Source organism: Oncorhynchus nerka, linkage group LG16 (assembly GCF_034236695.1).
Source record: "Oncorhynchus nerka isolate Pitt River linkage group LG16, Oner_Uvic_2.0, whole genome shotgun sequence".
NCBI classification, from domain to species: domain Eukaryota; kingdom Metazoa; phylum Chordata; class Actinopteri; order Salmoniformes; family Salmonidae; genus Oncorhynchus; species Oncorhynchus nerka.
Window position 1 is genome coordinate 26,930,496 of NC_088411.1, and position 14,110 is coordinate 26,944,605.

Here is a 14,110-nt window from a genome sequence, read left to right on the forward strand (position 1 = left end):
AGATCCTCAAAAGTTCTACAGTTGCACCATCGCCAGCATCCTAACTGGTTGCATCACTGCCTAGTATGGCAAATGCTCAGCCTCCGACAGCATGGCACTACAGAGGGTAGTGCGTACGGCCCAGCACATCACTGGGGCCAAGCTTCCTGCCATCCAGGACCTCTATACCAGGCAGCGTCAGAAGGCCCTAAAAATTGTCAAAGACTTAAGCCACTCTAGTAATAGACTGTTGTCTCTGCTACCGCACTGCAAGCGGTACTGGAGCGCCAAGTCTAGGTCCAAAAGGCTTCTCAACAGCTTCTACCCCCAAGCCATAAGACACCTGAACAGAATAAAAGTAAGATAATAATGTTTTAAAATATACTGTTCTGTAGATGCAGCCGATCTTTCCAAACCCAACTATTTCTATTTGGAAAATGTTAAATAACATATAAGGGGGGGGGGGGGTTATATACAGTTAATAGCCTAGGCAATCAATGAAACAATGTTTATATAATATTTCGCCTCAAAGGGTAGGTCACAATGTAATTTGACTGACAAATTTAAATACCAATCTCAGCTCAAATTTGTAGTAGACTTTGACCAATGACTGTAAAGAGTGGAGAGAATGTCACTCCCCTGGAGCTGGATATCGAGCAGAGCTCTTCTGTGCTTTGGCCCATCAATGGAGGAAAGAACGTCATCTGTTTCATACATTTAGTTAGCTGCCAAATCAGTTCAGTTCTTCCATAAACTAGTATTTTTATCCTACAACACATTGTTTTCATAGCGCTGTCTCTTTTGTGTGCCAAATATGCATAAAAAAGACAACAGTCAGTGCCAAGAAATGTTGAAAAGGGAATTCGTGTAAAGGCAAGTGCTAGCCTTGCTATCTTGGTTAGCTAGATAGCTACAATTCTGATCAGCTAGCTAGTTCAAGAAACCGAAATAAAACCCTAAATTAATATCCAAGTAAAGAAATATTCAATTGCAACCAGACGAGGGGCTATTTGAAGCAAACTCGATTTCTGCTAAAACGTAAGTAGAGAACTATTTCACTTTTAGGTGGATTGGATTTAGCCAACTTGCTAGATAGCATGTTAGGTAACTAGCTAAGTTAACCAGCTAGCTAACGTTAGCTAGCTAGTAACGTTCACTAGTCAAATTGAAGTCACACTCAATCATGACTTTCAGGCTAATTATGTGCTAGTAATGTGTGTAGTTAGTTATGGCTACCATAGTTAATTTCATTTATGTAGAGAAAACAATACATGGCCATTGATTGAAGTCGACCGTTGCTTGTAGGTAACATACCGGTATTTGGCTAGCTGTTGTTGACAACATAGAAAATGTCCCAACAGTACATTAGTTAGATACATAACTAGCCCATTGCCACAGGGGCCACACTGGTCCAGTATTTACTTGTTGTTGGCTACACAAAGCTAGCCAGCTAAAAATACACGCTAATTTGGTCGCCATCCATGTTGGACATAGACAGCCAGCAAGCTAGCTTTAATTGTGGTTACCGTTACACTAATTTACTCTGTATATAGCTGTATGTAAGTGACAGTAGTTGGTAGTGTGCTATAACTTAACTCAAATAAACAACATTAGCTAACTACAAACATTGGTCGACTGCAATTATCCTGGTAATTTAGCGGACCCCCCCGCCTAAACTATAATGAGGGGTTTAAACCCTAAATGTAACATTAAACCTCCGAGATTTAGCCTCTGGCAAGTTGTTTAACATCAGGAACAATCGTGATTTTATTGTTCCTCATTAGCTATCCCAGGATCAACAGTGCCAGGACAGGTGAATATAGCTAGCTAAGCTAGGACTACAACCAAATGCAAACGGACATGGTGTGTTCTGTATCCTTGACTAACTTGTTGACCTTTGTAACTTGTGTGAAAGCAGTGGCCTTCAGTGGAACTCCTGTTGCCGGGGCTGTATTTATTAGTTGGACACCATTGCTAAACGTTTTACTCCAATCTGTTTGGTTCCAGGTGAATACACCCCATTTATGCAACACAATTGTGAACTGCACTTGTTGTCACACAGGTGTAGTCCCTTCATTCCATCTCAGAGAGAAAGTATTATTTCTAAAAACAAACAGGTGCAACTAAAGACATAGTTTAGGCTTTACTGGTAGTTATATATATTGTACAACTATTAGGCTAAGTGCAAGTACTGGCAGGACCAGAAATGTTTAATTGTAGGCTAACTCTTCTCCACCGCGTGAGATCTGAATGGTCACACCTGCTTAGATTATGGATGGGTGCACCATATGGTTCCCCCCTTCAGGTTTCAGTGGAGGTGACAAGGGCTGTTGCCGTGACCGTATTACCGCCACACCGGGCCATCACGGCAGTCAAATTCCACAGCTGTTCATTAGTAGTCTACCAAACTTGCTTAACTGGCTGGTACTCAGCACTCGATTCTCCCTCAAATCACTCTGATACCAATGCAAATGTATTTGAAAATCGAATCAAACACTTCATGAGAGCTCATGTTGCTCAACACTTCTTTAGGCTATGCAATTGCGGGAGAAAACAGAGTGATTGCCACTAATAAAAAGACAAGGATCCCATCAGCTTTCTATAGGCTAGACCGACTATTTATTTCTCAATTTTCCTAATATTAAGCACATTGCTTATATTTACAACAGGAATATAGCCTTTCTGTCTGGCTACGGGGAAAAACGTACTCCGTTTGTTATTTAAGTGCATAGATGACATGTATTTTTTCCCGCTGCCCCGTTTTGATACAGGTGCATGATAATGGTAAGTTCTAAATACATTTTAAAAAGTGATGACAATATTCCATCGAAAATAGTCTGATGGGTGACACAATTAGCCTATCACTTGTGAATTATATACTATCACTTGTGAATGATGTCCAGCGTAAGAAACAATGCCTGTTTAATTTTGTATTTATTTTTTTCATCTTTATTTAATCAGGCAGGCCAGTTGAGAACAAGTTCTCATTTACAACTGCGACCTGGCCAAGATAAAGCAAAGCAGTGTGACACAAACAACAACACAGAGTTACACATGGAATAAACAAATGTTCAGTCAATAACACAATAGAAAAAATAAATAATCATAGTCGAACACCTCATGTAGCCTAGCCCATAGGCCTATATGTTTTAATAAGGATGGTATCGGAATTGAATAAGGACTCACGCAGTTGCGTCCCCGATGTGTCTGTCTTAACTTGTAGCCTGTGAGAAAGACATGATCATGTGACGTAGAGCTGTGTGAGTGGGAGACACTTCGGATTGCGCAGCACACTCAGGGAGATGGTCACAACGCAACTCCAGGCTGCAAAAGGCATGGATTTTTTTGTGTGCATTGCAGTCACGAAGGGGATGCCACCGTGAAATTCGAGGCATTATCAAGTGCTTGTCAAATTGTGAATGAGAGGCTGAAAAAGTGTGTAAAGTCTGCGCAAAAAAACAGAGCATGTGTCTTTCAAGTTACTTTTTTCAAATCATCATTACTCATCATGCAGCCTCACAATGTATTATAAAATCAAAACATATAGCCCAACGTTTGTAGAACTACTAAAGTTACATTAATAACTCTAAGTTAAGCATATAGGAGTACCTATTTCTTTGTTTACCTCTCAGCACAAAATAGCCGCATGTGCGCACTCCCTCAAATTGTTTGGAGAAAATATATGTGATTCAGCTTTGTTCAATTGTATTGTTCTTTCTATAAAATAATGCCACGGAATTATAAGCAAATCTTGCCTGCTAAATGAACTCGTGTCACCCACAGCCATTTGGCACATCAGGACCTAACATAAGGACAACTCAGAGTATGCTATTCCTTTCTTCTGAAATAGACTACATTTTTTCATAACAGCTTTAGACCTGTCTAAAATAAATAATGGATTTATTGTGATGGTGTAGGCTACATTACATAGATGTATTAGACTTTTTAAAATGGGTTTGTAGGCTATGTGTGGTAGCCAGGAGATGCTAAATGTTTTTATGTTAATTAACGGTCAATTACCGTGAGATTGTCAAGCAAATAACTGTCAATCACCGGCTGATGAAATTTCGTGACCGCAACAGCCCTAGAGGTGACAATGACTTATTGTGTTGTTGGTACTGACCACCAACAAACACCCTGGGGGAGGATCAGCTTTGTGGATGAAATTGAATCATCATTGACATGTTTATATTGACACTTTGGTGCAAAATGCTGCCCCTTTCTCACTGTAAACATCACTTCTTTCAGCTAGAGGGGAGGGGGAAGGGACATTTGTTGGTCAGAAGCTCTCAACATCCTTGTGCTAGATGTAAACGTGACTGACCAGTGCCATCCTGTCACTGCCAACACAACAACCAAGTAGAATTCTGTTTGGTCTGCCAGTGTCAACTGTTAAATGTGTTGATGTAGCCTGAACCTTTCCAAGACAAAGCTGGGACATTGGCAGACTTTCATGTGTGTCAGATGGGAGCTATTACATTGATTATTATTCTGTTGAATCCACTTGCCTTTACATGAGTCAATAAACAGGCCTAGTCTATTGTAATATCCTTTTATACAGAGGTCACTGACAAGAGGAGGGAGGAGAAAGGAAAGTAGCCCACATAGTTGCTGACAGTGATAAGTAAGTGGTGCGATCATGGTCTGGAATGAAGGGAGAGAGCGAAGTCTGATGTTCACGTCAATGACATCTTTTGAAATGCCATAAGCCTGCCGTTCAAGAGGGCCAGAGGCCTCATTCATTCTGCTGCCCTGTAAAGTGAACTGAGCACTGTAGGTCTTTCTGTTGTAGCCCCTGAATATGTACACTGCTCAAAAAAACAAAGGGAACACTTAAACAACACAATGTAACTCCAAGTCAATCACACTTCTGTGAAATCAAACTGTCCACTTAGGAAGCAACACTGATTGACAATACATTTCACATGCTGTTGTGCAAATGGAATAGATAACAGGTGGAAATTATAGGCAATTAGCAAGACACCCCCAATAAAGGAGTGGTTCTGCAGGTGGTGACCACAGACAACTTCTCAGTTCCTATGCTTCATGGCTGATGTTTTGGTCACTTTTGAATGCTGGCGGTGCTTTCACTCTAGTGGTAGCATGAGACGTCTACAACCCACACAAGTGGCTCAGGTAGTGCAGCTCATCCAGAATGGCACATCAATGCGAGCTGTGGCAAGAAGGTTTGCTGTGTCTGTCAGCGTAGTGTCCAGAGCATGCGCAGAGCAGGCGCTACCAGGAGACAGGCCAGTACATCAGGAGACGTGGAGGAGGCCGTAGGAGGGCAACAACCCAGCAGCAGGACCGCTACCTCCGCCTTTGTGCAAGGAGGAGCAGGAGGAGCACTGCAAAATGACCTCCAGCAGGCCACAAATGTGCATGTGTCTGCTCAAACGGTCAGAAACAGACTCCATGAGGGTGGTATGAGGGCCCGACATCCACAGGTGGGGGTTGTGCTTACAGCCCAACACCGTGCAGAACGTTTGGCATTTGCCAGAGAACCCCAAGATTGGCAAATTCGCCACTGACGCCCTGTGCTCTTCACAGATGAAAGCAGGTTCACACTGAGCACATGTGACATACGTGACAGAGTCTGGAGACGCCGTGGAGAACTTTCTGCTGCCTGCAACATCCTCCAGCATGACCGGTTTGGCAGTGGGTCACTCATGGTGTGGAGTGGCATTTCTTTGGGGGGCCGCACAGCCCTCCATGTGCTCGCCAGAGGTAGCCTGACTGCCATTAGGTACCGAGAGGAGATCCTCAGACCCCTTGTGAGACCATATGATGGTGCGGTTGGCCCTGGGTTCCTCCTAATGCAAGACAATGCTAGACCTCATGTGGCTGGAGTGTGTCAGCAGTTCCTGCAAGAGGAAAGCATTGATGCTATGGACTGGCCCGCCCGTTTCCCAGACCTGAATCCAATTGAGCACATCTGGGACATCATGTCTCGCTCCATCCTCCAACGCCACGTTGCACCACAGACTGTCCAGGAGTTGGCGGATGCTTTAGTCCAGGTCTGGGAGGAGATCCCTCAGGAGACCATCCGCCACCTCATCAGGAGCATGCCCAGGCGTTGTAGGGAGGTCATACAGGCACGTGGAGGCCACACACACTACTGAGCCTCATTTTGACTTGTTTTAAGGACATTACATCAAAGTTGGATCAGCCTGTAGTGTGGTTTTCTCCAAATCCAGACCTCCATGGGTTGATCAATTTGATTTCCATTGATAAAGTGATTTTGTTGTCAGCACATTCAACTATGTAAAGAAAAAAGTATGTAATAAGAATATTTCATTCATTCAGATCTAGGATGTGTTATTTTAGTGTTCCCTTTATTTTTTTGAGCAGTGTGTATTTTTATGTTGGTGTAGATGGGCCACATTCATGATGACTGAGATTCTCTATGATTAAGTGAAAGTGATTAGGCCTTAATAGCCCTAGGGCTTCATATGACCTCAGGTGAGGTGGTGATGGAGTCAAAACAAACAGTGATGTCTACTTCCAAGAAAGAGCCTTTCACATTCTTGGAAGGAAGGTAGCTCTCTGTTTGTTTTGATCCTGTCGCCTCAACTGCCATAGAGAATTAGTGGAAAGGGCAAGGGTATGTCTAGTCAGTTGCACAATTGAATGCATTAAACCCAAATGGGTCTTCTGCATTTAACCCAACCCCTCTGAATCCGAGAGGTGCAAGGGGCTGCCTTAATCGGCGTCATCGGTGCCAATGGAGCAGTTGTTGTTGTTGGGTTTTACGGCTTTGCACAACGGCAGAACAGCAGATTTTTCTACCTTGCCGGCTTGGGTATTCAAACACTCTTAACCTCTAGGCTACCTGAGGCCTCAAGGTGTCGTAACATCCTGTTATCCTTGGTCTCCGTAGTCCCTCATGAAGGGTGGAGGTGGGGCTGATAGCCCAAATAGAGAGGATGGGACGTGGGAGATATTATTTTTTGCTGGCCTCTACTGATGGAGGAGAGGTTCATTGTTGATGCTCTTGACTCCTGGTCCTGGTTCTTATTGGTTAAGATGAAGTAGCCTAGTAGGTCTAGGCTTGTTCTCTTTTCACTGTATTTCAAAACATGTCATCCTTTTTTGTTGTTGCACAGATCCAAACACAACCCAGCTGCTGATTCAGTCTGTTATTCCCACTTAGCTGTAGAGCTGGTGTTTACGCTGGACGCGCACACATTTGGTCTCATTAATGGGATATGGAAAGCCAACCTGTAGGTCTGACATGTTCATTGAACAGTATGGTTATTACCAGTGGTGTAACGTTTCTCAGTGTAGACTCTCGTTAGTTTTTTATCTTCTGAAAAATGTAGGGATATGGTCCCCAGTCTTACCAACTGGGTGAGTGTGGGTTTATGGGTGTGTGCATAATGCAAAGAAAGTAATCAAATAAAATTCATTTAAAGCCCTTCTAAATCAGCAGATGTCACAAAATGCTTACACAGAAACCCAACCTAAAACCCCGAACAGCAAGCAATGCAGATGTAGGAGCATGGTGGCTAGGAAAAACTCCCTAGAAAGGCAGGAGCCTAGAAAGAAACCTAGAGAGGAACCAGGCTCTGAGGGGTGGCCAGTCCTCTTCTGGCAGTGCTAACCTAATCAGTGATGTCTGTGTGTCACTAATTAAGTCATAGCGTGTTGAGAGTAGAGGTCGACCGATTAATCAGAATGGCCGATTCATTAGGGCCGATTTCAAGTTTTCATAACAATCGGAAATCTGTATTTTTGGGCTCGATTTAAAAAAAAAAAAAATGTAATTTTAATTATTATTATTATATATTTTTTTATATACCTTTATTTAACTAGGCAAGTCAGTTAAGAACACATTCTTATTTTCAATCACTGCCTAGGAACGGTGGGTTAACTGCCTCGTTCAGGGGCAGAACAACAGATTTTCACCTTGTCAGCTCGGGGGATCCAATCTTGCAAACTTACAGTTAACTAGTCTAACGCAATAATGACCTACCTCTCTCTCGTCGCACTCCACAAGGAGACTGCCTGTTACGCGAATGCAGTAAGCCAAGGTAAGTTGCTAGCTAGCATTAAACTTATCTTATAAAAAACAATCAATCATAATCACTAGTTAACTACACATGGTTGATGATATTACGAGATGTTATCTAGCGTGTCCTGCGTTGCATAATCTGACTTGAGCATACAAGTATCTTAAGTATCTGACTGAGCGGTGGTAAGCAGAACCAGGCGCGTAAACATTCATTCAAACAGCACTTTCGTGTGTTTTACCAGCAGCTCTTCGTTGTGTGTCAAGCATTGCGCTGTTTATGACTTCAAGCCTATCAACTCCCGAGATGAGGCTGGTGTAACCGAAGTGAAATGGTTACACCAGCCTCAAGTAAATAATGAAACATGTTCAATTTGGTTTAAATAATGGAAAAACAAAGTGTTGGAGAAGAAAGTAAAAGTGCAATATGTGGCATGTAAAAAAGCTAACGTTTAAAGTTCCTTGCTCAGAACATGAGAACATATGAAAGCTGGTGGCTCCTTTTAACATGAGTCTTCAATATACCCAGGTAAGAAGTTTTAGGTTGTAGTTATTATAGGACTATTTCTCTCTCTACCATTTGTATTTCATATACCTTTGACTATTGGATGTTCTTATAGACACTTTAGTATTGCCAGCCTAATCTCGGGAGTTGATAGGCTTGAAGTCATAAACAGCACAATGCTTGAAGCACAGCGAAGAGCTGCTGGCAGATGCAGGAAAGTGCTGTTTGAATGAATGCTTACGAGCCTGCTGCTGCCTACCACCGCTCAGTCACACTGCTCTATCAAATATCAAATCATAACACACAGAAATATGAGCCTTAGGTCATTAATATGGTCAAATCTGGAAACTATCATTTCGAAAACAAAATGTTTATTCTTTCAGTGAAATACCGAATTGTTCCATATTTTATCTAACAGGTGGCATCCTTAAGTCTAAATATTGCTGTTACCTTGAACAACCTTCAATGTTATGTCATAATTATGTACAATTCTGGCAAATTAATTACGGTTTTGTTGGGAAGAAATGGTCTTCACTCAGTTTGCAACGAGCCAGGCAGCCCAAAATGTTGCATATACCCTGACTCTGCTTGCACAGAACGCAAGATAAGTGACACAATTTCCCTAGTTAAAAGAAATGCATGTTAGCAGGCAATATTAACTAAATATGCAGGTTTAAAAATATATACTTGTGTATTGATTTTTAGAAAGACATTGATGTTTATGGTTAGGTTCACATTGATGCAACGACAGTGCTTTTTTCGCGAATGCGCTTGTTAAATCATCACCCATTTGGCGAAGTAGGCTGTGATTCGATGATAAATTAACAGGCACTGCATCGATTATATGCAACGCAGGACAAGCTAGATAACTACACATGGTTGATGATATTAGTTTAACTAGTGATTGTTAAGATTGGATGTTTTTTTTATATGACAAGCTTAATGCCTGCTAGCTACTTACCGTGGCTCCTTGCTGCATTCGCGTAACAGGTAGTCAGCCTACCACGCAGTCTCCTCGTGGAGTGCAATGTAATCGGCCATAATCGGTGTCCAAAAATGCAAATGACCGATTGTTACGGCACCTCAGTACCTCCAGGCTCTGATCAGGCCCTACACCCAAACAAGGGCACTGCGTTCATCCACCTCTGGCCTGCTCGCCTCCCTACCACTGAGGAAGTACAGTTCCCGCGCAGCCCAGTCAAAACTGTTCGCTGCTCTGGCCCCCCAATGGTGGAACAAACTCCCTCACGACGCCAGGACAGCGGAGTCAATCACCACCTTCCGGAGACACCTGAAACCCCACCTCTTTCAGGAATACCTAGGATAGGATAAAGTAATCCTTCTCACCCCCCTTAAAAGATTTAGATGCACTATTGTAAAGTGGCTGTTCCACTGGATGTCTTAAGGTAACGCACCAATTTGTAAGTCGCTCTGGATAAGAGCGTCTGCTAAATGACTTAAATGTAAATGTAAATGTTATGAAAACTTGATATCGACCCTAATTAATTGGCCATTCCGATTAATCGTCCGACCTCTAGTAGCAATATAAGGATATAACATCTATAGAAGAGACAGAAATGCTTATGGGGGAGGTGTTACTGTATATATTCAGAGCCAAATCTCTGTAATGCTTAGAGAATATCTTATATCAAGTGTTATTGATGTGTTGTGGTTGCAGGTTCACTTGGCACATCTAAAGCTTTTTCTTTTGTGGTGTTGCTGTAGGCCATCAAGTGCTAACAGTCAGTATCTAAATAAGGTGTGAAAGGCTTGATAGTGTATGTGATGTAAATACATTCTTGGTGACCTGAATATTGATTGGTTGTCATCGAGCTGTCCACTCAAGAGGAAGCTTTTTACTGTAACCAGTGCCTGTAATCTGGTTCAGGTTATTAATCAACCTACCAGGGTGTTTACAAACACTACAGGAACAAGATCATCCACATGTATTTTTGTGTTTTTTTATATTTTTTCTACCCCCTGTTTCTCCCCAATTTGTCTTTCTTATCCAATTGGTAGTTATTCTTGTCCTATCGTTGCAACTCCCGTACGGACTTGGGAGAGACGAAGGTCGAGAGCCGTGCGTCCTCCGAAACCCAGCCAAGCCGCACTGCTCCTTAACACAATGCCCGCTTAACCCGGCCGTATCAGCATGCTTTGCACCCGCACCTGCCACAGGAGTCGCTAGTACGCGATGGAACAAGAACATCCCTGCTGGCAAGACCCTCCCCTAACCCGGACGATGCTGGGCCAATTGTGCGCCGCCCCATGGGTCTCCCGGTTGCGGCCGACTGCGACAGAGCCTGGACTCAAACCAGGATCTCTAGTGGCACAGTTAGCATTGCGATGCAGTGTCGATCACATTTTTACTAATACTGTAGAACTTTGCTCTAAAGCTGTATCCGTACCCATTGAATGCCATGATCCAAAATAGTGGCTATATCCAGGAAAGCCAAAGTTCCAACAGCTGGACCTAAAATAGTGTATAAGAGATCATACAAAAGATTTTGCTGTGACTCTTATGTGGATGATGTTAAAAATATTTGTTGGTCTGATGTGATTAATGAGGAGTATTGCTGCACTTGATCAATTTATGAAATTACTTCAAATTATTGATAAACATACACCTGTTAAGAAACTGACTGTTAGAACTGTTAAGGCTCCATGGATTGATGAGGAATTGAAAAACTGTTTGGATGAAAGAGATGGGGGGGAAAAGGAGTGGCTAATAAGTCTGGCTGCACATCAGACTAGCTGATTTACTGCAAATTGAGAAATTGTGACTAAATTCAACAAAAATAAGAAACTGTTTCATGAAGCCAAGATCAATGATATAAAGAATGATGGAAAATAACTTTGGAGTACTTTAAATGAAATTATGGGCAGAAAGACAAATTCAACTCAGTCTTTCATCAAATCAGATGGCTTATTCATCACAAAACCATTTGATGTTGCTAAATTACTTGGCGTTACCTTAGATTGTAAACTGTCATGGTCAAAACATATAGATTCAATGGTTTTAAAGATGATGAGAGGTCTGTCCGTAATTAAGAGATACTCTGCTTTTTTGACAACACACTCAAAAGCAAGTTCTGCAGGCTCTAGTTTAGTCTAATCTTGATTATTGTCCAGTTGTGTGATCCAGTGATGCAAGGAAAGACCTAGTTTAGCTGCAGCTGGCCCAGAACAGAGTGGCATGTCTTACTCTTCATTGTAGTCAGCGTGCTGATATAAATACTATGCATACCAGTCTTTCTTGGCTAAGTGTTGAGGAGAGACTGACTGCATCACTTCTTTTTATAAGAACATTGTTTGCATAGTCAACTTACATACAGCTCTGACACACACACTTACCCCACCAGACATGACACCAGGGGTCTTTTCACAGTCCCCAAATCCAGAACAAATTCAAGAAAGCGTACAGTATTATATAGAGCCCTTATTGCATGGAACTCTGATCCATCTACTATTGCTCAAATAATCTGTAAACCCGGTTTCAAAAAACAAATAAATCAACACCTCACGGCCTCTCCCCTATTTGACCTAGATAGTGTGTGTGTATGCATTGATATGTAGGCTACGTGTGCCTTTTTAAAAACAAATGTATGTAGTTTTGTTGTCTATTTAATGTTCTGTATTATGTCATGTTTCATGGTTTGTGTGGACCTGATGCTTTTGCAACAGCTAATGCTTATCTTTATAAAATAGCCCCAAAATACCATGTCCATGACACTGTCACACAGACAGTCCTTTGGAGTTGAGTTTATTCAGGCAGCCTGCAAATCCATTTTTGGTCGTGCCAAAAATATAATGTTTGTTTATTGTATGGTTCACAAGAAAATATGAATGGCTTCTACCGGGTCACGATGCAACAATGTTTGTCAAACAATTACTAGTTAACGTGATCGTTGATGAGGTCACCAACGGAAATGGTGTCAACTGTGAGTAACTCCGCTCTGGCTGGCTCTCTATCCTCCTCCGAATCTGATAGACCCTGTCTTCTCTGCCCATATGTGTCGGCACACGGAGTGTTGACTGGAGGGCTCAGAATAATTCTCCGATAAGTGTCAAGTGCTGGGTTACTTATAATGTTGAACAGGGTGTCTGTGTAAAGAGTGTTGTGTATCTGTGGGGAAAGAGATGAACGGGTCGAGAGGTCAGATAAGTGAACTCAAAATCAATATAAAGTGAAGCCCTAACTTAACACATTTAAAAAAAAAAAAAACATTTTTATTTCACCTTTATTTACCAGGTAGGCTAGTTGAGAACAAGTTCTCGTTTACAACTGCGACCTGGCCAAGATAAAGCAAAGCAGTGCAACACAAACAACAACAGAGTTACACATGGAATAAACAAACATACAGTCAATAATACAATAGAGAAAGTCTATATACAGTTTGTGCAAATGAGGTAGGATAAGGAGGGTGAGGCAATAAATGGGCCATAGTGGCGAAATTATTACAGTATGGCAGATTAAACACTGGGATGATAGATGTGCAGAAGATGAGTGTGCAAGTAGCTGTACTGGGGTGCAAAATAAATAACAATATGGTGATGAGGTAGTTGGATGGGCTATTTACAGATTGGCTATGTACAGGTGCAGCTTGTTCATTTGCTTTGAGGGTTGTGCACCATCTATGAGTGTGTGCTGGTGTATGTGCAATGTTGGGTGTTTTAGTGTGGAGAGCCCAGGGAGTCACTCTGATATTCACACCATATCACAATGAAGCCCCTGAGGACCCAGGTTTTCCCAAAGAGGATAATTATTTATCCTGGTACAAGTGTTGATTTAACTTTTTGCCCTCTGAAAAACATTCCATCTAGCCTAATATTCAAGCCAGTTGAAGCGGTTCCAGCTTTCTGCATGGGAGAGAGACCTGCCTCTGGCCCGGTCATTCCTGGGAACACTTTTTACTGGACCATTGGGAGCAGTTCACTTATTACTGTGTAAGAATGTGAAGTTTTCATGGGCTTGACTGTAGATTTGTTTGTGCGTGTGTGTGTATAGGCCTATATTTGGATGATGAAATTAGGATCTGGTCTTCATCTAAGGCCAGACTGTGATTTCATGATTAGGCTAGTTAGTGCTCTGCAGGGGTGTTTGTTCTGAAGGAGTGACTGAGGATTTAGAAATAGCTTTCTTCATCTTACCATGAAGATGTCTACTTTGTTGGGGGGAAAAAAGGGCTGTGATTCACCTCAAATAAGCTGACTGCCGTTCAACATCATAGTGCCTTCCATGTTATTCACTAAGCTAAGGACCCTGGGAGTGAACACCTCCCTCTGCAACTGGATCCTGGACTTCCTGGCGGGCCGCCCCAGGCTGTGAGGGTAGGCAACAACACATCCCCCACACTGACCATCAACAAGAAGGCCCCTCATGGGTGCGTGCTTAGTCCTCCTGCACTACCTGTTCACCCACGACTGCGTGGCCACACAAGACTCCAACACCATCATTAACTTTGCCGACAACACAACGGTGGTCGGCCTGATCACAGACAACTATGAGACAGCCTATAGGGAGGCGGTCAGAGACCTGGCAGTGTGGTGCCAGCACAACAACCTCTCCCTCAACGTCAGCAAGACAAAGGAGCTGATCTTAGACCACAGGAAAC

At 42.5% G+C, this 14,110-nt stretch overlaps 1 protein-coding gene across 7 annotated transcripts in view; it reads left to right on the top strand.

Moving 5' to 3' along the window:
- The first annotated feature begins 625 nt into the window (after window positions 1–625).
- The window catches only part of ppm1ba (protein phosphatase, Mg2+/Mn2+ dependent, 1Ba), a 41,232-nt gene continuing 27,747 nt past the window's right edge, over window positions 626–14,110 (top strand). For 6 of the 7 annotated variants that reach the window (XR_003865806.2, XM_065002548.1, XM_029685313.2 and 3 more), the window contains exon 1: window positions 626–1,017. The gene's annotated coding sequence lies outside the window, so the exon portion shown is untranslated. The remainder of the gene's footprint in view (window positions 1,018–14,110) is intronic. The other variant, XM_029685315.2, reaches the window with a different exon arrangement.